This window comes from Schistocerca serialis, chromosome 10, assembly GCF_023864345.2.
Source record: "Schistocerca serialis cubense isolate TAMUIC-IGC-003099 chromosome 10, iqSchSeri2.2, whole genome shotgun sequence".
Lineage (NCBI taxonomy): Eukaryota > Metazoa > Arthropoda > Insecta > Orthoptera > Acrididae > Schistocerca > Schistocerca serialis.
The window spans coordinates 64,494,952-64,520,031 of record NC_064647.1 but is presented as its reverse complement, the minus strand read 5'-3'; positions in this window follow the sequence as shown (position 1 = coordinate 64,520,031).

The window sequence follows — 25,080 nt, the reverse complement described above, 5'->3', positions numbered from 1 at the left end:
TTGTGCCTTTTGTATTAAATTCGGATGCAATTTCTGTGCTTCATCGTCAATGAGAAGATGCAAGGTATACAGTAAACCAGAAGTGAGGAATCAGAATCTAAAACTGGACTCGCAGGAGAGGTCCAGATCGTAGAAAGTGAGAGTGTCAGTCCTCCTGTACTTAAGTCGGCATTGTGCCTTTTGTATTAAATTCGGATGCAATTTCTGTGCTTCATCGTCAATGAGAAGATGCAAGGTATACAGTAAACCGGAAGTGAGGCATAAGAATCTAAAACTGGACTCGCAGGAGAGGTCCAGATCGTAGAAAGTGAGAGTGTCAGTCCTCCTGTACATAAGTCGGCATTGTGCCTTTTGTATTAATTTCGGATGCAATTTCTGTGCTTCATCGTCAATGAGAAGATGCAAGGTATACAGTAAACCGGAAGTGAGGCATCAGAATCTAAAACTGGACTCGCAGGAGAGGTCCAGATTGTAGAAAGTGAGAGTGTCAGTCCTCCTGTACTTAAGTCGGCATTGTGCCTTTTGTATTAAATTCGGATGCAATTTCTGTGCTTCATCGTCAATGAGAAGATGCTAGGTATACAGTAAACCAGAAGTGAGGCATCAGAATCTAAAACTGGACTCGCAGGAGAGGTCCAGATCGTAGAAAGTGAGAGTGTCAGTCCTCCTGTACATAAGTCGGCATTGTGCCTTTTGTATTAAATTCGGATGCAATTTCTGTGCTTCATCGTCAATGAGAAGATGCAAGGTATACAGTAAACCGGAAGTGAGGCATCAGAATCTAAGACTGGACTCGCAGGAGAGGTCCACATCGTAGAAAGTGAGAGTGTCAGTCCTCCTGTACTTAAGTCGGCATTGTGCCTTTTGTATTAAATTCGGATGCAATTTCTGTGCTTCATCGTCAATGAGAAGATGCAAGGTATACAGTAAACCGGAAGTGAGGCATCAGAATCTAAAACTGGACTCGCAGGAGAGGTCCAGATCGTAGAAAGTGAGAGTGTCAGTCTTCCTGTACTTAAGTCGGCATTGTGCCTTTTGTATTAAATTCGGATGCAATATCTGTGCTTCATCGTCAGTGAGAAGATGCAAGGTATACAGTAAACCGGAAGTGAGGCATCAGAATCTAAAACTGGACTCGCAGGAGAGGTCCAGATCGTAGAAAGTGAGAGTGTCAGTCCTCCTGTACTTAAGTCGGCATTGTGCCTTTTGTGTTAAATTCGGATGCAATTTCTGTGCTTCATCGTCAATGAGAAGATGCAAGGTATACAGTAAACCGGAAGTGAGGCATCAGAATCTAAAACTGGACTCGCAGGAGAGGTCCAGATCGTAGAAAGTGAGAGTGTCAGTCCTCCTGTACTTAAGTCGGCATTGTGCCTTTTGTATTAAATTCGGATGCAATTTCTGTGCTTCATCGTCAATGAGAAGATGCAAGGTATACAGTAAACCGGAAGTGAGGCATCAGAATCTAAAACTGGACTCGCAGGAGAGGTCCAGATCGTAGAAAGTGAGAGTGTCAGTCCTCCTGTACTTAAGTCGGCATTGTGCCTTTTGTATTAAATTCGGATGCAATTTCTGTGCTTCATCGTCAATGAGAAGATGCAAGGTATACAGTAAACCGGAAGTGAGGCATCAGAATCTAAAACTGGACTCGCAGGAGAGGTCCAGATCGTAGAAAGTGAGAGTGTCAGTCCTCCTGTACTTAAGTCGGCATTGTGCCTTTTGTATTAAATTCGGATGCAATTTCTGTACTTCATCGTCAATGAGAAGATGCAAGGTATACAGTAAACCGGAAGTGAGGCATCAGAATCTTAAACTGGACTCGCAGGAGAGGTCCAGATCGAAGAAAGTGAGAGTGTCAGTCCTCCAGCACTTAAGTCGGCATTGTGCCTTTTGTATTAATTTCGGATGCAATTTCTGTGCTTCATCGTCAATGAGCAGATGCAAGGTATACAGTAAACCGGAAGTGAGGCATCAGAATCTAAAACTGGACTAGCAGGAGAGGTCCACATCGTAGAAAGTGAGAGTGTCAGTCCTCCTGTACTTAAGTCGGCATTGTGCCTTTTGTGTTAAATTCGGATGCAATTTCTGTGCTTCATCGTCAATGAGAAGATGCAAGGTATACAGTAAACCGGAAGTGAGGCATCAGAATCTAAAACTGGACTCGCAGGAGAGGTCCAGATCGTAGAAAGTGAGAGTGTCAGTCCTCCTGTACTTAAGTCGGCATTGTGCCTTTCGTATTAAATTCGGATGCAATTTCTGTGCTTCATCGTCAATGAGAAGATGCAAGGTATACAGTAAACCGGAAGTGAGGCATCAGAATCTAAAACTGGACTCGCAGGAGAGGTCCAGATCGTAGAAATTGAGAGTGTCAGTCCTCCTGTACTTAAGTCGGCATTGTGCCTTTTGTATTAAATTCGGATGCAATTTCTGTGCTTCATCGTCAATGAGAAGATGCAAGGTATACAGTAAACCGGAAGTGAGGCATCAGAATCTAAAACTGGACTCGCAGGAGAGGTCCAGATCGTAGAATGTGAGAGTGTCAGTCCTCCTGTACTTACGTCGGCAATGTGCCTTTTGTATTAAATTCGGATGCAATTTCTGTGCTTCATCGTCAATGAGAAGATGCAAGGTATACAGTAAACCGGAAGTGAGGCATCAGAATCTAAAACTGGACTCGCAGGAGAGGTCCAGATCGTAGAAAGTGAGAGTGTCAGTCCTCCTGTACTTAAGTCGACATTGTGCCTTTTGTATTAAATTCGGATGCAATTTCTGTGCTTCATCGTCAATGAGAAGGTGCAAGGTATACAGTAAACCGGAAGTGAGGCATCAGAATCTAAAACTGGACTCGCAGGAGAGGTCCAGATCGTAGAAAGTGAGAGTGTCAGTCCTCCTGTACTTAAGTCGGCATTGTGCCTTTTGTATTAAATTCGGATGCAATTTCTGTGCTTCATCGTCAATGAGAAGATGCAAGGTATACAGTAAACCGGAAGTGAGGCATCAGAATCTAAAACTGGACTCGCAGGAGAGGTCCAGATCGTAGAAAGTGAGAGTGTCAGTCCTCCTGTACTTAAGTCGGCATTGTGCCTTTTGTATTAAATTCGGATGCAATTTCTGTGCTTCATCGTCAATGAGAAGATGCAAGGTATACAGTAAACCAGAAGTGAGGCATCAGAATCTAAAACTGGACTCGCAGGAGAGGTCCACATCGTAGAAAGTGAGAGTGTCAGTCCTCCTGTACTTAAGTCGGCATTGTGCCTTTTGTATTAAATTCGGATGCAATTTCTGTGCTTCATCGTCAATGAGAAGATGCAAGGTATACAGTAAACCGGAAGTGAGGCATAAGAATCTAAAACTGGACTCGCAGGAGAGGTCCAGATCGTAGAAAGTGAGAGTGTCAGTCCTCCTGTACATAAGTCGGCATTGTGCCTTTTGTATTAATTTCGGATGCAATTTCTGTGCTTCATCGTCAATGAGAAGATGCAAGGTATACAGTAAACCGGAAGTGAGGCATCAGAATCTAAAACTGGACTCGCAGGAGAGGTCCAGATTGTAGAAAGTGAGAGTGTCAGTCCTCCTGTACTTAAGTCGGCATTGTGCCTTTTGTATTAAATTCGGATGCAATTTCTGTGCTTCATCGTCAATGAGAAGATGCAAGGTATACAGTAAACCAGAAGTGAGGCATCAGAATCTAAAACTGGACTCGCAGGAGAGGTCCAGATCGTAGAAAGTGAGAGTGTCAGTCCTCCTGTACTTAAGTCGGCATTGTGCCTTTTGTATTAAATTCGGATGCAATTTCTGTGCTTCATCGTCAATGAGAAGATGCAAGGTATACAGTAAACCGGAAGTGAGGCATCAGAATCTAAAACGGGACTCGCAGGAGAGGTCCAGATCGTAGAAAGTGAGAGTGTCAGTCCTCCTGTACTTAAGTCGGCATTGTGCCTTTTGTATTAAATTCGGATGCAATTTCTGTGCTTCATCGTCAATGAGAAGATGCAAGGTATACAGTAAACCAGAAGTGAGGCATCAGAATCTAAAACTGGACTCGCAGGAGAGGTCCACATCGTAGAAAGTGAGAGTGTCAGTCCTCCTGTACTTAAGTCGGCATTGTGCCTTTTGTATTAAATTCGGATGCAATTTCTGTGCTTCATCGTCAATGAGAAGATGCAAGGTATACAGTAAACCGGAGGTGAGGCATAAGAATCTAAAACTGGACTCGCAGGAGAGGTCCAGATCGTAGAAAGTGAGAGTGTCAGTCCTCCTGTACATAAGTCGGCATTGTGCCTTTTGTATTAATTTCGGATGCAATTTCTGTGCTTCATCGTCAATGAGAAGATGCAAGGTATACAGTAAACCGGAAGTGAGGCATCAGAATCTAAAACTGGACTCGCAGGAGAGGTCCAGATTGTAGAAAGTGAGAGTGTCAGTCCTCCTGTACTTAAGTCGGCATTGTGCCTTTTGTATTAAATTCGGATGCAATTTCTGTGCTTCATCGTCAATGAGAAGATGCAAGGTATACAGTAAACCAGAAGTGAGGCATCAGAATCTAAAACTGGACTCGCAGGAGAGGTCCAGATCGTAGAAAGTGAGAGTGTCAGTCCTCCTGTACTTAAGTCGGCATTGTGCCTTTTGTATTAAATTCGGATGCAATTTCTGTGCTTCATCGTCAATGAGAAGATGCAAGGTATACAGTAAACCGGAAGTGAGGCATCAGAATCTAAAACTGGACTCGCAGGAGAGGTCCAGATCGTAGAAAGTGAGAGTGTCAGTCCTCCTGTACTTAAGTCGGCATTGTGCCTTTTGTATTAAATTCGGATGCAATTTCTGTGCTTCATCGTCAATGAGAAGATGCAAGGTATACAGTAAACCAGAAGTGAGGCATCAGAATCTAAAACTGGACTCGCAGGAGAGGTCCACATCGTAGAAAGTGAGAGTGTCAGTCCTCCTGTACTTAAGTCGGCATTGTGCCTTTTGTATTAAATTCGGATGCAATTTCTGTGCTTCATCGTCAATGAGAAGATGCAAGGTATACAGTAAACCGGAAGTGAGGCATCAGAATCTAAAACTGGACTCGCAGGAGAGGTCCAGATCGTAGAAAGTGAGAGTGTCAGTCTTCCTGTACTTAAGTCGGCATTGTGCCTTTTATATTAAATTCGGATGCAATATCTGTGCTTCATCGTCAGTGAGAAGATGCAAGGTATACAGTAAACCGGAAGTGAGGCATCAGAATCTAAAACTGGACTCGCAGGAGAGGTCCAGATCGTAGAAAGTGAGAGTGTCAGTCCTCCTGTACTTAAGTCGGCATTGTGCCTTTTGTGTTAAATTCGGATGCAATTTCTGTGCTTCATCGTCAATGAGAAGATGCAAGGTATACAGTAAACCGGAAGTCAGGCATCAGAATCTAAAACTGGACTCGCAGGAGAGGTCCAGATCGTAGAAAGTGAGAGTGTCAGTCCTCCTGTACTTAAGTCGGCATTGTGCCTTTTGTATTAAATTCGGATGCAATTTCTGTGCTTCATCGTCAATGAGAAGATGCAAGGTATACAGTAAACCGGAAGTGAGGCATCAGAATCTAAAACTGGACTCGCAGGAGAGGTCCAGATCGTAGAAAGTGAGAGTGTCAGTCCTCCTGTACTTAAGTCGGCATTGTGCCTTTTGTATTAAATTCGGATGCAATTTCTGTGCTTCATCGTCAATGAGAAGATGCAAGGTATACAGTAAACCGGAAGTGAGGCATCAGAATCTAAAACTGGACTCGCAGGAGAGGTCCAGATCGTAGAAAGTGAGAGCGTCAGTCCTCCTGTACTTAAGTCGGCATTGTGCCTTTTGTATTAAATTCGGATGCAATTTCTGTGCTTCATCGTCAATGAGAAGATGCTAGGTATACAGTAAACCAGAAGTGAGGCATCAGAATCTAAAACTGGACTCGCAGGAGAGGTCCAGATCGTAGAAAGTGAGAGTGTCAGTCCTCCTGTACTTAAGTCGGCATTGTGCCTTTTGTATTAAATTCGGATGCAATTTCTGTGCTTCATCGTCAATGAGAAGATGCAAGGTATACAGTAAACCGGAAGTGAGGCATCAGAATCTAAAACTGGACTCGCAGGAGAGGTCCACATCGTAGAAAGTGAGAGTGTCAGTCCTCCTGTACTTAAGTCGGCATTGTGCCTTTTGTATTAAATTCGGATGCAATTTCTGTGCTTCATCGTCAATGAGAAGATGCAAGGTATACAGTAAACCGGAAGTGAGGCATCAGAATCTAAAACTGGACTCGCAGGAGAGGTCCAGATCGTAGAAAGTGAGAGTGTCAGTCTTCCTGTACTTAAGTCGGCATTGTGCCTTTTGTATTAAATTCGGATGCAATTTCTGTGCTTCATCGTTAGTGAGAAGATGCAAGGTATACAGTAAACCGGAAGTGAGGCATCAGAATCTAAAACTGGACTCGCAGGAGAGGTCCAGATCGTAGAAAGTGAGAGTGTCAGTCCTCCTGTACTTAAGTCGGCATTGTGCCTTTTGTGTTAAATTCGGATGCAATTTCTGTGCTTCATCGTCAATGAGAAGATGCAAGGTATACGGTAAACCGGAAGTCAGGCATCAGAATCTAAAACTGGACTCGCAGGAGAGGTCCAGATCGTAGAAAGTGAGAGTGTCAGTCCTCCTGTACTTAAGTCGGCATTGTGCCTTTTGTATTAAATTCGGATGCAATTTCTGTGCTTTATCGTCAATGAGAAGATGCAAGGTATACAGTAAACCGGAAGTGAGGCATCAAAATCTAAAACTGGACTCGCAGGAGAGGTCCAGATCGTAGAAAGTGAGAGTGTCAGCCCTCCTTTACTTAAGTCGGCATTGTGCCTTTTGTATTAAATTCGGATGCAATTTCTGTGCTTCATCGTCAATGAGAAGATGCAAGGTATACAGTAAACCGGAAGTGAGGCATCAGAATTAAAAACTGGACTCGCAGGAGAGATCCACATCGTAGAAAGTGAGAGTGTCAGTCCTCCTGTACTTAAGTCGGCATTGTGCCTTTTGTATTAAATTCGGATGCAATTTCTGTGCTTCATCGTCAATGAGAAGATGCAAGGTATACAGTAAACCGGAAGTGAGGCATAAGAATCTAACACTGGACTCGCAGGAGAGGTCCAGATCGTAGAAAGTGAGAGTGTCAGTCCTCCTGTACTTAAGTCGGCATTGTTCCTTTTGTATTAAATTCGGATGCAATTTCTGTGCTTCATCGTCAATGAGAAGATGCAAGGTATACAGTAAACCGGAAGTGAGGCATCAGAATCTAAAACTGGACTCGCAGGAGAGGTCCAGATCGTAGAAAGTGAGAGTGTCAGTCCTCCTGTACTTAAGTCGGCATTGTGCCTTTTGTATTAAATTCGGATGCAATTTCTGTGCTTCATCGTCAATGAGAAGATGCAAGGTATACAGTAAACCGGAAGTGAGGCATCAGAATCTAAAACTGGACTCGCAGGAGAGGTCCAGATCGTAGAAAGTGAGAGTGTCAGTCCTCCTGTACTTAAGTCGGCATTGTGCCTTTTGTGTTAAATTCGGATGCAATTTCTGTGCTTCATCGTCAATGAGAAGATGCAAGGTATACAGTAAACCGGAAGTCAGGCATCAGAATCTAAAACTGGACTCGCAGGAGAGGTCCAGATCGTAGAAAGTGAGAGTGTCAGTCCTCCTGTACTTAAGTCGGCATTGTGCCTTTTGTATTAAATTCGGATGCAATTTCTGTGCTTCATCGTCAATGAGAAGATGCAAGGTATACAGTAAACCGGAAGTGAGGCATCAGAATCTAAAACTGGACTCGCAGGAGAGGTCCAGATCGTAGAAAGTGAGAGTGTCAGTCCTCCTGTACTTAAGTCGGCATTGTGCCTTTTGTATTAAATTCGGATGCAATTTCTGTGCTTCATCGTCAATGAGAAGATGCAAGGTATACAGTAAACCGGAAGTGAGGCATCAGAATCTAAAACTGGACTCGCAGGAGAGGTCCAGATCGTAGAAAGTGAGAGCGTCAGTCCTCCTGTACTTAAGTCGGCATTGTGCCTTTTGTATTAAATTCGGATGCAATTTCTGTGCTTCATCGTCAATGAGAAGATGCTAGGTATACAGTAAACCAGAAGTGAGGCATCAGAATCTAAAACTGGACTCGCAGGAGAGGTCCAGATCGTAGAAAGTGAGAGTGTCAGTCCTCCTGTACTTAAGTCGGCATTGTGCCTTTTGTATTAAATTCGGATGCAATTTCTGTGCTTCATCGTCAATGAGAAGATGCAAGGTATACAGTAAACCGGAAGTGAGGCATCAGAATCTAAAACTGGACTCGCAGGAGAGGTCCACATCGTAGAAAGTGAGAGTGTCAGTCCTCCTGTACTTAAGTCGGCATTGTGCCTTTTGTATTAAATTCGGATGCAATTTCTGTGCTTCATCGTCAATGAGAAGATGCAAGGTATACAGTAAACCGGAAGTGAGGCATCAGAATCTAAAACTGGACTCGCAGGAGAGGTCCAGATCGTAGAAAGTGAGAGTGTCAGTCTTCCTGTACTTAAGTCGGCATTGTGCCTTTTGTATTAAATTCGGATGCAATTTCTGTGCTTCATCGTTAGTGAGAAGATGCAAGGTATACAGTAAACCGGAAGTGAGGCATCAGAATCTAAAACTGGACTCGCAGGAGAGGTCCAGATCGTAGAAAGTGAGAGTGTCAGTCCTCCTGTACTTAAGTCGGCATTGTGCCTTTTGTGTTAAATTCGGATGCAATTTCTGTGCTTCATCGTCAATGAGAAGATGCAAGGTATACGGTAAACCGGAAGTCAGGCATCAGAATCTAAAACTGGACTCGCAGGAGAGGTCCAGATCGTAGAAAGTGAGAGTGTCAGTCCTCCTGTACTTAAGTCGGCATTGTGCCTTTTGTATTAAATTCGGATGCAATTTCTGTGCTTTATCGTCAATGAGAAGATGCAAGGTATACAGTAAACCGGAAGTGAGGCATCAAAATCTAAAACTGGACTCGCAGGAGAGGTCCAGATCGTAGAAAGTGAGAGTGTCAGCCCTCCTTTACTTAAGTCGGCATTGTGCCTTTTGTATTAAATTCGGATGCAATTTCTGTGCTTCATCGTCAATGAGAAGATGCAAGGTATACAGTAAACCGGAAGTGAGGCATCAGAATTAAAAACTGGACTCGCAGGAGAGATCCACATCGTAGAAAGTGAGAGTGTCAGTCCTCCTGTACTTAAGTCGGCATTGTGCCTTTTGTATTAAATTCGGATGCAATTTCTGTGCTTCATCGTCAATGAGAAGATGCAAGGTATACAGTAAACCGGAAGTGAGGCATAAGAATCTAACACTGGACTCGCAGGAGAGGTCCAGATCGTAGAAAGTGAGAGTGTCAGTCCTCCTGTACTTAAGTCGGCATTGTTCCTTTTGTATTAAATTCGGATGCAATTTCTGTGCTTCATCGTCAATGAGAAGATGCAAGGTATACAGTAAACCGGAAGTGAGGCATCAGAATCTAAAACTGGACTCGCAGGAGAGGTCCAGATCGTAGAAAGTGAGAGTGTCAGTCCTCCTGTACTTAAGTCGGCATTGTGCCTTTTGTATTAAATTCGGATGCAATTTCTGTGCTTCATCGTCAATGAGAAGATGCAAGGTATACAGTAAACCGGAAGTGAGGCATCAGAATCTAAAACTGGACTCGCAGGAGAGGTCCAGATCGTAGAAAGTGAGAGTGTCAGTCCTCCTGTACTTAAGTCGGCATTGTGCCTTTTGTATTAAATTCGGATGCAATTTCTGTGCTTCATCGTCAATGAGAAGATGCAAGGTATACAGTAAACCGGAAGTGAGGCATCAGAATCTAAAACTGGACTCGCAGGAGAGGTCCAGATCGTAGAAAGTGAGAGTGTCAGTCCTCCTGTACTTAAGTCGGCATTGTGCCTTTTGTATTAAATTCGGATGCAATTTCTGTACTTCATCGTCAATGAGAAGATGCAAGGTATACAGTAAACCGGAAGTGAGGCATCAGAATCTTAAACTGGACTCGCAGGAGAGGTCCAGATCGAAGAAAGTGAGAGTGTCAGTCCTCCAGCACTTAAGTCGGCATTGTGCCTTTTGTATTAATTTCGGATGCAATTTCTGTGCTTCATCGTCAATGAGCAGATGCAAGGTATACAGTAAACCGGAAGTGAGGCATCAGAATCTAAAACTGGACTAGCAGGAGAGGTCCACATCGTAGAAAGTGAGAGTGTCAGTCCTCCTGTACTTAAGTCGGCATTGTGCCTTTTGTGTTAAATTCGGATGCAATTTCTGTGCTTCATCGTCAATGAGAAGATGCAAGGTATACAGTAAACCGGAAGTGAGGCATCAGAATCTAAAACTGGACTCGCAGGAGAGGTCCAGATCGTAGAAAGTGAGAGTGTCAGTCCTCCTGTACTTAAGTCGGCATTGTGCCTTTCGTATTAAATTCGGATGCAATTTCTGTGCTTCATCGTCAATGAGAAGATGCAAGGTATACAGTAAACCGGAAGTGAGGCATCAGAATCTAAAACTGGACTCGCAGGAGAGGTCCAGATCGTAGAAAGTGAGAGTGTCAGTCCTCCTGTACTTAAGTCGGCATTGTGCCTTTTGTATTAAATTCGGATGCAATTTCTGTGCTTCATCGTCAATGAGAAGATGCAAGGTATACAGTAAACCGGAAGTGAGGCATCAGAATCTAAAACTGGACTCGCAGGAGAGGTCCAGATCGTAGAATGTGAGAGTGTCAGTCCTCCTGTACTTACGTCGGCAATGTGCCTTTTGTATTAAATTCGGATGCAATTTCTGTGCTTCATCGTCAATGAGAAGATGCAAGGTATACAGTAAACCGGAAGTGAGGCATCAGAATCTAAAACTGGACTCGCAGGAGAGGTCCAGATCGTAGAAAGTGAGAGTGTCAGTCCTCCTGTACTTAAGTCGACATTGTGCCTTTTGTATTAAATTCGGATGCAATTTCTGTGCTTCATCGTCAATGAGAAGGTGCAAGGTATACAGTAAACCGGAAGTGAGGCATCAGAATCTAAAACTGGACTCGCAGGAGAGGTCCAGATCGTAGAAAGTGAGAGTGTCAGTCCTCCTGTACTTAAGTCGGCATTGTGCCTTTTGTATTAAATTCGGATGCAATTTCTGTGCTTCATCGTCAATGAGAAGATGCAAGGTATACAGTAAACCGGAAGTGAGGCATCAGAATCTAAAACTGGACTCGCAGGAGAGGTCCAGATCGTAGAAAGTGAGAGTGTCAGTCCTCCTGTACTTAAGTCGGCATTGTGCCTTTTGTATTAAATTCGGATGCAATTTCTGTGCTTCATCGTCAATGAGAAGATGCAAGGTATACAGTAAACCAGAAGTGAGGCATCAGAATCTAAAACTGGACTCGCAGGAGAGGTCCACATCGTAGAAAGTGAGAGTGTCAGTCCTCCTGTACTTAAGTCGGCATTGTGCCTTTTGTATTAAATTCGGATGCAATTTCTGTGCTTCATCGTCAATGAGAAGATGCAAGGTATACAGTAAACCGGAAGTGAGGCATAAGAATCTAAAACTGGACTCGCAGGAGAGGTCCAGATCGTAGAAAGTGAGAGTGTCAGTCCTCCTGTACATAAGTCGGCATTGTGCCTTTTGTATTAATTTCGGATGCAATTTCTGTGCTTCATCGTCAATGAGAAGATGCAAGGTATACAGTAAACCGGAAGTGAGGCATCAGAATCTAAAACTGGACTCGCAGGAGAGGTCCAGATTGTAGAAAGTGAGAGTGTCAGTCCTCCTGTACTTAAGTCGGCATTGTGCCTTTTGTATTAAATTCGGATGCAATTTCTGTGCTTCATCGTCAATGAGAAGATGCAAGGTATACAGTAAACCAGAAGTGAGGCATCAGAATCTAAAACTGGACTCGCAGGAGAGGTCCAGATCGTAGAAAGTGAGAGTGTCAGTCCTCCTGTACTTAAGTCGGCATTGTGCCTTTTGTATTAAATTCGGATGCAATTTCTGTGCTTCATCGTCAATGAGAAGATGCAAGGTATACAGTAAACCGGAAGTGAGGCATCAGAATCTAAAACGGGACTCGCAGGAGAGGTCCAGATCGTAGAAAGTGAGAGTGTCAGTCCTCCTGTACTTAAGTCGGCATTGTGCCTTTTGTATTAAATTCGGATGCAATTTCTGTGCTTCATCGTCAATGAGAAGATGCAAGGTATACAGTAAACCAGAAGTGAGGCATCAGAATCTAAAACTGGACTCGCAGGAGAGGTCCACATCGTAGAAAGTGAGAGTGTCAGTCCTCCTGTACTTAAGTCGGCATTGTGCCTTTTGTATTAAATTCGGATGCAATTTCTGTGCTTCATCGTCAATGAGAAGATGCAAGGTATACAGTAAACCGGAAGTGAGGCATAAGAATCTAAAACTGGACTCGCAGGAGAGGTCCAGATCGTAGAAAGTGAGAGTGTCAGTCCTCCTGTACATAAGTCGGCATTGTGCCTTTTGTATTAATTTCGGATGCAATTTCTGTGCTTCATCGTCAATGAGAAGATGCAAGGTATACAGTAAACCGGAAGTGAGGCATCAGAATCTAAAACTGGACTCGCAGGAGAGGTCCAGATTGTAGAAAGTGAGAGTGTCAGTCCTCCTGTACTTAAGTCGGCATTGTGCCTTTTGTATTAAATTCGGATGCAATTTCTGTGCTTCATCGTCAATGAGAAGATGCAAGGTATACAGTAAACCAGAAGTGAGGCATCAGAATCTAAAACTGGACTCGCAGGAGAGGTCCAGATCGTAGAAAGTGAGAGTGTCAGTCCTCCTGTACTTAAGTCGGCATTGTGCCTTTTGTATTAAATTCGGATGCAATTTCTGTGCTTCATCGTCAATGAGAAGATGCAAGGTATACAGTAAACCGGAAGTGAGGCATCAGAATCTAAAACTGGACTCGCAGGAGAGGTCCAGATCGTAGAAAGTGAGAGTGTCAGTCCTCCTGTACTTAAGTCGGCATTGTGCCTTTTGTATTAAATTCGGATGCAATTTCTGTGCTTCATCGTCAATGAGAAGATGCAAGGTATACAGTAAACCAGAAGTGAGGCATCAGAATCTAAAACTGGACTCGCAGGAGAGGTCCACATCGTAGAAAGTGAGAGTGTCAGTCCTCCTGTACTTAAGTCGGCATTGTGCCTTTTGTATTAAATTCGGATGCAATTTCTGTGCTTCATCGTCAATGAGAAGATGCAAGGTATACAGTAAACCGGAAGTGAGGCATCAGAATCTAAAACTGGACTCGCAGGAGAGGTCCAGATCGTAGAAAGTGAGAGTGTCAGTCTTCCTGTACTTAAGTCGGCATTGTGCCTTTTATATTAAATTCGGATGCAATATCTGTGCTTCATCGTCAGTGAGAAGATGCAAGGTATACAGTAAACCGGAAGTGAGGCATCAGAATCTAAAACTGGACTCGCAGGAGAGGTCCAGATCGTAGAAAGTGAGAGTGTCAGTCCTCCTGTACTTAAGTCGGCATTGTGCCTTTTGTGTTAAATTCGGATGCAATTTCTGTGCTTCATCGTCAATGAGAAGATGCAAGGTATACAGTAAACCGGAAGTCAGGCATCAGAATCTAAAACTGGACTCGCAGGAGAGGTCCAGATCGTAGAAAGTGAGAGTGTCAGTCCTCCTGTACTTAAGTCGGCATTGTGCCTTTTGTATTAAATTCGGATGCAATTTCTGTGCTTCATCGTCAATGAGAAGATGCAAGGTATACAGTAAACCGGAAGTGAGGCATCAGAATCTAAAACTGGACTCGCAGGAGAGGTCCAGATCGTAGAAAGTGAGAGTGTCAGTCCTCCTGTACTTAAGTCGGCATTGTGCCTTTTGTATTAAATTCGGATGCAATTTCTGTGCTTCATCGTCAATGAGAAGATGCAAGGTATACAGTAAACCGGAAGTGAGGCATCAGAATCTAAAACTGGACTCGCAGGAGAGGTCCAGATCGTAGAAAGTGAGAGTGTCAGTCCTCCTGTACTTAAGTCGGCATTGTGCCTTTTGTATTAAATTCGGATGCAATTTCTGTGCTTCATCGTCAATGAGAAGATGCAAGGTATACAGTAAACCGGAAGTGAGGCATCAGAATCTAAAACTGGACTCGCAGGAGAGGTCCACATCGTAGAAAGTGAGAGTGTCAGTCCTCCTGTACTTAAGTCGGCATTGTGCCTTTTGTATTAAATTCGGATGCAATTTCTGTGCTTCATCGTCAATGAGAAGATGCAAGGTATACAGTAAACCGGAAGTGAGGCATCAGAATCTAAAACTGGACTCGCAGGAGAGGTCCAGATCGTAGAAAGTGAGAGTGTCAGTCTTCCTGTACTTAAGTCGGCATTGTGCCTTTTGTATTAAATTCGGATGCAATTTCTGTGCTTCATCGTTAGTGAGAAGATGCAAGGTATACAGTAAACCGGAAGTGAGGCATCAGAATCTAAAACTGGACTCGCAGGAGAGGTCCAGATCGTAGAAAGTGAGAGTGTCAGTCCTCCTGTACTTAAGTCGGCATTGTGCCTTTTGTGTTAAATTCGGATGCAATTTCTGTGCTTCATCGTCAATGAGAAGATGCAAGGTATACGGTAAACCGGATGTCAGGCATCAGAATCTAAAACTGGACTCGCAGGAGAGGTCCAGATCGTAGAAAGTGAGAGTGTCAGTCCTCCTATACTTAAGTCGGCATTGTGCCTTTTGTATTAAATTCGGATGCAATTTCTGTGCTTTATCGTCAATGAGAAGATGCAAGGTATACAGTAAACCGGAAGTGAGGCATCAAAATCTAAAACTGGACTCGCAGGAGAGGTCCAGATCGTAGAAAGTGAGAGTGTCAGCCCTCCTTTACTTAAGTCGGCATTGTGCCTTTTGTATTAAATTCGGATGCAATTTCTGTGCTTCATCGTCAATGAGAAGATGCAAGGTATACAGTAAACCGGAAGTGAGGCATCAGAATTAAAAACTGGACTCGCAGGAGAGGTCCACATCGTAGAAAGTGAGAGTGTCAGTCCTCCTGTACTTAAGTCGGCATTGTGCCTTTTGTATTAAATTCGGATGCAATTTCTGTGCTTCATCGTCAATGAGAAGATGCAAGGTATACAGTAAACCGGAAGTGAGGCATAAGAATCTAACACTGGACTCGCAGGAGAGGTCCAGATCGTAGAAAGTGAGAATGTCAGTCCTCCTGTACTTAAGTCGGCATTGTTCCTTTTGTATTAAATTCGGATGCAATTTCTGTGCTTCATCGTCAATGAGAAGATGCAAGGTATACAGTAAACCGGAAGTGAGGCATCAGAATCTAAAACTGGACTCGCAGGAGAGGTCCAGATCGTAGAAAGTGAGAGTGTCAGTCCTCCTGTACTTAAGTCGGCATTGTGCCTTTTGTATTAAATTCGGATGCAATTTCTGTGCTTCATCGTCAATGAGAAGATGCAAGGTATACAGTAAACCGGAAGTGAGGCATCAGAATCTAAAACTGGACTCGCAGGAGAGGTCCAGATCGTAGAAAGTGAGAGTGTCAGTCCTCCTGTACTTAAGTCGGCATTGTGCCTTTTGTATTAAATTCGGATGCAATTTCTGTGCTTCATCGTCAATGAGAAGATGCAAGGTATACAGTAAACCGGAAGTGAGGCATCAGAATCTAAAACTGGACTCGCAGGAGAGGTCCAGATCGTAAAAATTGAGAGTGTCAGTCCTCCTGTACTTAAGTCGGCATTGTGCCTTTTGTATTAAATTCGGATGCAATTTCTGTGCTTCATCGTCAATGAGAAGATGCAAGGTATACAGTAAACCGGAAGTGAGGCATCAGAATCTAAAACTGGACTCGCAGGAGAGGTCCAGATCGTAGAAAGTGAGAGTGTCAGTCCTCCTGTACTTAAGTCGGCATTGTGCCTTTTGTATTAAATTCGGATGCAATTTCTGTGCTTCATCGTCAATGAGAAGATGCAAGGTATACAGTAAACCTGAAGTGAGGCATCAGAATCTAAAAGTGGACTCGCAGGAGAGGTCCAGATCGTAGAAAGTGAGAGTGTCAGTCCTCCTGTACTTAAGTCGGCATTGTGCCTTTTGTATTAAATTCGGATGCAATTTCTGTACTTCATCGTCAATGAGAAGATGCAAGGTATACAGTAAACCGGAAGTGAGGCATCAGAATCTTAAACTGGACTCGCAGGAGAGGTCCAGATCGTAGAAAGTGAGAGTGTCAGTCCTCCAGTACTTAAGTCGGCATTGTGCCTTTTGTATTAAATTCGGATGCAATTTCTGTGCTTCATCGTCAATGAGCAGATGCAAGGTATACAGTAAACCGGAAGTGAGGCATCAGAATCTAAAACTGGACTCGCAGGAGAGGTCCAGATCGTAGAATGTGAGAGTGTCAGTCCTCCTGTACTTACGTCGGCAATGTGCCTTTTGTATTAAATTCGGATGCAATTTCTGTGCTTCATCGTCAATGAGAAGATGCAAGGTATACAGTAAACCGGAAGTGAGGCATCAGAATCTAAAACTGGACTCGCAGGAGAGGTCCAGATCGTAGAAAGTGAGAGTGTCAGTCCTCCTGTACTTAAGTCGACATTGTGCCTTTTGTATTAAATTCGGATGCAATTTCTGTGCTTCATCGTCAATGAGAAGGTGCAAGGTATACAGTAAACCGGAAGTGAGGCATCAGAATCTAAAACTGGACTCGCAGGAGAGGTCCAGATCGTAGAAAGTGAGAGTGTCAGTCCTCCTGTACTTAAGTCGGCATTGTGCCTTTTGTATTAAATTCGGATGCAATTTCTGTGCTTCATCGTCAATGAGAAGATGCAAGGTATACAGTAAACCGGAAGTGAGGCATCAGAATCTAAAACTGGACTCGCAGGAGAGGTCCACATCGTAGAAAGTGAGAGTGTCAGTCCTCCTGTACTTAAGTCGGCATTGTGCCTTTTGTATTAAATTCGGATGCAATTTCTGTGCTTCATCGTCAATGAGAAGATGCAAGGTATACAGTAAACCGGAAGTGAGGCATAAGAATCTAAAACTGGACTCGCAGGAGAGGTCCAGATCGTAGAAAGTGAGAGTGTCAGTCCTCCTGTACATAAGTCGGCATTGTGCCTTTTGTATTAATTTCGGATGCAATTTCTGTGCTTCATCGTCAATGAGAAGATGCAAGGTATACAGTAAACCGGAAGTGAGGCATCAGAATCTAAAACTGGACTCGCAGGAGAGGTCCAGATTGTAGAAAGTGAGAGTGTCAGTCCTCCTGTACTTAAGTCGGCATTGTGCCTTTTGTATTAAATTCGGATGCAATTTCTGTGCTTCATCGTCAATGAGAAGATGCAAGGTATACAGTAAACCAGAAGTGAGGCATCAGAATCTAAAACTGGACTCGCAGGAGAGGTCCAGATCGTAGAAAGTGAGAGTGTCAGTCCTCCTGTACTTAAGTCGGCATTGTGCCTTTTGTATTAAATTCGGATGCAATTTCTGTGCTTCATCGTCAATGAGAAGATGCAAGGTATACAGTAAACCGGAAGTGAGGCATCAGAATCTAAAACTGGACTCGCAGGAGAGGTCCAGATCGTAGAAAGTGAGAGTGTCAGTCCTCCTGTACTTAAGTCGGCATTGTGCCTTTTGTATTAAATTCGGATGCAATTTCTGTGCTTCATCGTCAATGAGAAGATGCAAGGTATACAGTAAACCAGAAGTGAGGCATCAGAATCTAAAACTGGACTCGCAGGAGAGGTCCACATCGTAGAAAGTGAGAGTGTCAGTCCTCCTGTACTTAAGTCGGCATTGTGCCTTTTGTATTAAATTCGGATGCAATTTCTGTGCTTCATCGTCAATGAGAAGATGCAAGGTATACAGTAAACCGGAAGTGAGGCATAAGAATCTAAAACTGGACTCGCAGGAGAGGTCCAGATCGTAGAAAGTGAGAGTGTCAGTCCTCCTGTACATAAGTCGGCATTGTGCCTTTTGTATTAATTTCGGATGCAATTTCTGTGCTTCATCGTCAATGAGAAGATGCAAGGTATACAGTAAACCGGAAGTGAGGCATCAGAATCTAAAACTGGACTCGCAGGAGAGGTCCAGATTGTAGAAAGTGAGAGTGTCAGTCCTCCTGTACTTAAGTCGGCATTGTGCCTTTTGTATTAAATTCGGATGCAATTTCTGTGCTTCATCGTCAATGAGAAGATGCAAGGTATACAGTAAACCAGAAGTGAGGCATCAGAATCTAAAACTGGACTCGCAGGAGAGGTCCAGATCGTAGAAAGTGAGAGTGTCAGTCCTCCTGTACTTAAGTCGGCATTGTGCCTTTTGTATTAAATTCGGATGCAATTTCTGTGCTTCATCGTCAATGAGAAGATGCAAGGTATACAGTAAACCGGAAGTGAGGCATCAGAATCTAAAACTGGACTCGCAGGAGAGGTCCAGATCGTAGAAAGTGAGAGTGTCAGTCCTCCTGTACTTAAGTCGGCATTGTGCCTTTTGTATTAAATTCGGATGCAATTTCTGTGCTTCATCGTCTATGAGAAGATGCAAGGTATACAGTAAACCAGAAGTGAGGCATCAGAATCTAAAACTGGACTCGCAGGAGAGGTCCACATCGTAGAAAGTGAGAGTGTCAGTCCTCCTGTACTTAAGTCGGCATTGTGCCTTTTGTATTAAATTCGGATGCAATTTCTGTGCTTCATCGTCAATGAGAAGATGCAAGGTATACAGTAAACTGGAAGTGAGGCATCAGAATCTAAAACTGGACTCGCAGGAGAGGTCCAGATCGTAGAAAGTGAGAGTGTCAGTCTTCCTGTACTTAAGTCGGCATTGTGCCTTTTATATTAAATTCGGATGCAATATCTGTGCTTCATCGTCAGTGAGAAGATGCAAGGTATACAGTAAACCGGAAGTGAGGCATCAGAATCTAAAACTGGACTCGCAGGAGAGGTCCAGATCGTAGAAAGTGAGAGTGTCAGTCCTCCTGTACTTAAGTCGGCATTGTGCCTTTTGTGTTAAATTCGGATGCAATTTCTGTGCTTCATCGTCAATGAGAAGATGCAAGGTATACAGTAAACCGGAAGTCAGGCATCAGAATCTAAAACTGGACTCGCAGGAGAGGTCCAGATCGTAGAAAGTGAGAGTGTCAGTCCTCCTGTACTTAAGTCGGCATTGTGCCTTTTGTATTAAATTCGGATGCAATTTCTGTGCTTCATCGTCAATGAGAAGATGCAAGGTATACAGTAAACCGGAAGTGAGGCATCAGAATCTAAAACTGGACTCGCAGGAGAGGTCCAGATCGTAGAAAGTGAGAGTGTCAGTCCTCCTGTACTTAAGTCGGCATTGTGCCTTTTGTATTAAATTCGGATGCAATTTCTGTGCTTCATCGTCAATGAGAAGATGCAAGGTATACAGTAAACCGGAAGTGAGGCATCAGAATCTAAAACTGGACTCGCAGGAGAGGTCCAGATCGTAGAAAGTGAGAGCGTCAGTCCTCCTGTACTTAAGTCGGCATTGTGCCTTTTGTATTAAATTCGGATGCAATTTCTGTGCTTCATCGTCAATGAGAAGATGCTAGGTATACAGTAAACCAGAAGTGAGGCATCAGAATCTAAAACTGGACTCGCAGGAGAGGTCCAGATCGTAGAAAGTGAGAGTGTCAGTCCTCCTGTACTTAAGTCGGCATTGTGCCTTTTGTATTAAATTCGGATGCAATTTCTGTGCTTCATCGTCAATGAGAAGATGCAAGGTATACAGTAAACCGGAAGTGAGGCATCAGAATCTAAAACTGGACTCGCAGGAGAGGTCCACATCGTAGAAAGTGAGAGTGTCAGTCCTCCTGTACTTAAGTCGGCATTGTGCCTTTTGTATTAAATTCGGATGCAATTTCTGTGCTTCATCGTCAATGAGAAGATGCAAGGTATACAGTAAACCGGAAGTGAGGCATCAGAATCTAAAACTGGACTCGCAGGAGAGGTCCAGATCGTAGAAAGTGAGAGTGTCAGTCTTCCTGTACTTAAGTCGGCATTGTGCCTTTTGTATTAAATTCGGATGCAATTTCTGTGCTTCATCGTCAATGAGCAGATGCAAGGTATACAGTAAACCGGAAGTGAGGCATCAGAATCTAAAACTGGACTCGCAGGAGAGGTCCAGATCGTAGAATGTGAGAGTGTCAGTCCTCCTGTACTTACGTCGGCAATGTGCCTTTTGTATTAAATTCGGATGCAATTTCTGTGCTTCATCGTCAATGAGAAGATGCAAGGTATACAGTAAACCGGAAGTGAGGCATCAGAATCTAAAACTGGACTCGCAGGAGAGGTCCAGATCGTAGAAAGTGAGAGTGTCAGTCCTCCTGTACTTAAGTCGACATTGTGCCTTTTGTATTAAATTCGGATGCAATTTCTGTGCTTCATCGTCAATGAGAAGGTGCAAGGTATACAGTAAAGCGGAAGTGAGGCATCAGAATCTAAAACTGGACTCGCAGGAGAGGTCCAGATCGTAGAAAGTGAGAGTGTCAGTCCTCCTGTACTTAAGTCGGCATTGTGCCTTTTGTATTAAATTCGGATGCAATTTCTGTGCTTCATCGTCAATGAGAAGATGCAAGGTATACAGTAAACCGGAAGTGAGGCATCAGAATCTAAAACTGGACTCGCAGGAGAGGTCCACATCGTAGAAAGTGAGAGTGTCAGTCCTCCTGTACTTAAGTCGGCATTGTGCCTTTTGTATTAAATTCGGATGCAATTTCTGTGCTTCATCGTCAATGAGAAGATGCAAGGTATACAGTAAACCGGAAGTGAGGCATAAGAATCTAAAACTGGACTCGCAGGAGAGGTCCAGATCGTAGAAAGTGAGAGTGTCAGTCCTCCTGTACAAAAGTCGGCATTGTGCCTTTTGTATTAATTTCGGATGCAATTTCTGTGCTTCATCGTCAATGAGAAGATGCAAGGTATACAGTAAACCGGAAGTGAGGCATCAGAATCTAAAACTGGACTCGCAGGAGAGGTCCAGATTGTAGAAAGTGAGAGTGTCAGTCCTCCTGTACTTAAGTCGGCATTGTGCCTTTTGTATTAAATTCGGATGCAATTTCTGTGCTTCATCGTCAATGAGAAGATGCAAGGTATACAGTAAACCAGAAGTGAGGCATCAGAATCTAAAACTGGACTCGCAGGAGAGGTCCAGATCGTAGAAAGTGAGAGTGTCAGTCCTCCTGTACTTAAGTCGGCATTGTGCCTTTTGTATTAAATTCGGATGCAATTTCTGTGCTTCATCGTCAATGAGAAGATGCAAGGTATACAGTAAACCGGAAGTGAGGCATCAGAATCTAAAACTGGACTCGCAGGAGAGGTCCAGATCGTAGAAAGTGAGAGTGTCAGTCCTCCTGTACTTAAGTCGGCATTGTGCCTTTTGTATTAAATTCGGATGCAATTTCTGTGCTTCATCGTCAATGAGAAGATGCAAGGTATACAGTAAACCAGAAGTGAGGCATCAGAATCTAAAACTGGACTCGCAGGAGAGGTCCACATCGTAGAAAGTGAGAGTGTCAGTCCTCCTGTACTTAAGTCGGCATTGTGCCTTTTGTATTAAATTCGGATGCAATTTCTGTGCTTCATCGTCAATGAGAAGATGCAAGGTATACAGTAAACCGGAAGTGAGGCATAAGAATCTAAAACTGGACTCGCAGGAGAGGTCCAGATCGTAGAAAGTGAGAGTGTCAGTCCTCCTGTACATAAGTCGGCATTGTGCCTTTTGTATTAATTTCGGATGCAATTTCTGTGCTTCATCGTCAATGAGAAGATGCAAGGTATACAGTAAACCGGAAGTGAGGCATCAGAATCTAAAACTGGACTCGCAGGAGAGGTCCAGATTGTAGAAAGTGAGAGTGTCAGTCCTCCTGTACTTAAGTCGGCATTGTGCCTTTTGTATTAAATTCGGATGCAATTTCTGTGCTTCATCGTCAATGAGAAGATGCAAGGTATACAGTAAACCAGAAGTGAGGCATCAGAATCTAAAACTGGACTCGCAGGAGAGGTCCAGATCGTAGAAAGTGAGAGTGTCAGTCCTCCTGTACTTAAGTCGGCATTGTGCCTTTTGTATTAAATTCGGATGCAATTTCTGTGCTTCATCGTCAATGAGAAGATGCAAGGTATACAGTAAACCGGAAGTGAGGCATCAGAATCTAAAACTGGACTCGCAGGAGAGGTCCAGATCGTAGAAAGTGAGAGTGTCAGTCCTCCTGTACTTAAGTCGGCATTGTGCCTTTTGTATTAAATTCGGATGCAATTTCTGTGCTTCATCGTCAATGAGAAGATGCAAGGTATACAGTAAACCAGAAGTGAGGCATCAGAATCTAAAACTGGACTCGCAGGAGAGGTCCACATCGTAGAAAGTGAGAGTGTCAGTCCTCCTGTACTTAAGTCGGCATTGTGCCTTTTGTATTAAATTCGGATGCAATTTCTGTGCTTCATCGTCAATGAGAAGATGCAAGGTATACAGTAAACCGGAAGTGAGGCATCAGAATCTAAAACTGGACTCGCAGGAGAGGTCCAGATCGTAGAAAGTGAGAGTGTCAGTCTTCCTGTACTTAAGTCGGCATTGTGCCTTTTATATTAAATTCGGATGCAATATCTGTGCTTCATCGTCAGTGAGAAGATGCAAGGTATACAGTAAACCGGAAGTGAGGCATCAGAATCTAAAACTGGACTCGCAGGAGAGGTCCAGATCGTAGAAAGTGAGAGTGTCAGTCCTCCTGTACTTAAGTCGGCATTGTGCCTTTTGTGTTAAATTCGGATGCAATTTCTGTGCTTCATCGTCAATGAGAAGATGCAAGGTATACAGTAAACCGGAAGTCAGGCATCAGAATCTAAAACTGGACTCGCAGGAGAGGTCCAGATCGTAGAAAGTGAGAGTGTCAGTCCTCCTGTACTTAAGTCGGCATTGTGCCTTTTGTATTAAATTCGGATGCAATTTCTGTGCTTCATCGTCAATGAGAAGATGCAAGGTATACAGTAAACCGGAAGTGAGGCATCAGAATCTAAAACTGGACTCGCAGGAGAGGTCCAGATCGTAGAAAGTGAGAGTGTCAGTCCTCCAGTACTTAAGTCGGCATTGTGCCTTTTGTATTAAATTCGGATGCAATTTCTGTGCTTCATCGTCAATGAGAAGATGCAAGGTATACAGTAAACCGGAAGTGAGGCATCAGAATCTAAAACTGGACTCGCAGGAGAGGTCCAGATCGTAGAAAGTGAGAGCGTCAGTCCTCCTGTACTTAAGTCGGCATTGTGCCTTTTGTATTAAATTCGGATGCAATTTCTGTGCTTCATCGTCAATGAGAAGATGCTAGGTATACAGTAAACCAGAAGTGAGGCATCAGAATCTAAAACTGGACTCGCAGGAGAGGTCCAGATCGTAGAAAGTGAGAGTGTCAGTCCTCCTGTACTTAAGTCGGCATTGTGCCTTTTGTATTAAATTCGGATGCAATTTCTGTGCTTCATCGTCAATGAGAAGATGCAAGGTATACAGTAAACCGGAAGTGAGGCATCAGAATCTAAAACTGGACTCGCAGGAGAGGTCCACATCGTAGAAAGTGAGAGTGTCAGTCCTCCTGTACTTAAGTCGGCATTGTGCCTTTTGTATTAAATTCGGATGCAATTTCTGTGCTTCATCGTCAATGAGAAGATGCAAGGTATACAGTAAACCGGAAGTGAGGCATCAGAATCTAAAACTGGACTCGCAGGAGAGGTCCAGATCGTAGAAAGTGAGAGTGTCAGTCTTCCTGTACTTAAGTCGGCATTGTGCCTTTTGTATTAAATTCGGATGCAATTTCTGTGCTTCATCGTTAGTGAGAAGATGCAAGGTATACAGTAAACCGGAAGTGAGGCATCAGAATCTAAAACTGGACTCGCAGGAGAGGTCCAGATCGTAGAAAGTGAGAGTGTCAGTCCTCCTGTACTTAAGTCGGCATTGTGCCTTTTGTGTTAAATTCGGATGCAATTTCTGTGCTTCATCGTCAATGAGAAGATGCAAGGTATACGGTAAACCGGAAGTCAGGCATCAGAATCTAAAACTGGACTCGCAGGAGAGGTCCAGATCGTAGAAAGTGAGAGTGTCAGTCCTCCTGTACTTAAGTCGGCATTGTGCCTTTTGTATTAAATTCGGATGCAATTTCTGTGCTTTATCGTCAATGAGAAGATGCAAGGTATACAGTAAACCGGAAGTGAGGCATCAAAATCTAAAACTGGACTCGCAGGAGAGGTCCAGATCGTAGAAAGTGAGAGTGTCAGCCCTCCTTTACTTAAGTCGGCATTGTGCCTTTTGTATTAAATTCGGATGCAATTTCTGTGCTTCATCGTCAATGAGAAGATGCAAGGTATACAGTAAACCGGAAGTGAGGCATCAGAATTAAAAACTGGACTCGCAGGAGAGGTCCAGATCGTAGAAAGTGAGAGTGTCAGTCCTCCTGTACTTAAGTCGGCATTGTGCCTTTTGTATTAAATTCGGATGCAATTTCTGTGCTTCATCGTCAATGAGAAGATGCAAGGTATACAGTAAACCGGAAGTGAGGCATAAGAATCTAACACTGGACTCGCAGGAGAGGTCCAGATCGTAGAAAGTGAGAGTGTCAGTCCTCCTGTACTTAAGTCGGCATTGTTCCTTTTGTATTAAATTCGGATGCAATTTCTGTGCTTCATCGTCAATGAGAAGATGCAAGGTATACAGTAAACCGGAAGTGAGGCATCAGAATCTAAAACTGGACTCGCAGGAGAGGTCCAGATCGTAGAAAGTGAGAGTGTCAGTCCTCCTGTACTTAAGTCGGCATTGTGCCTTTTGTATTAAATTCGGATGCAATTTCTGTGCTTCATCGTCAATGAGAAGATGCAAGGTATACAGTAAACCGGAAGTGAGGCATCAGAATCTAAAACTGGACTCGCAGGAGAGGTCCAGATCGTAGAAAGTGAGAGTGTCAGTCCTCCTGTACTTAAGTCGGCATTGTGCCTTTTGTATTAAATTCGGATGCAATTTCTGTGCTTCATCGTCAATGAGAAGATGCAAGGTATACAGTAAACCGGAAGTGAGGCATCAGAATCTAAAACTGGACTCGCA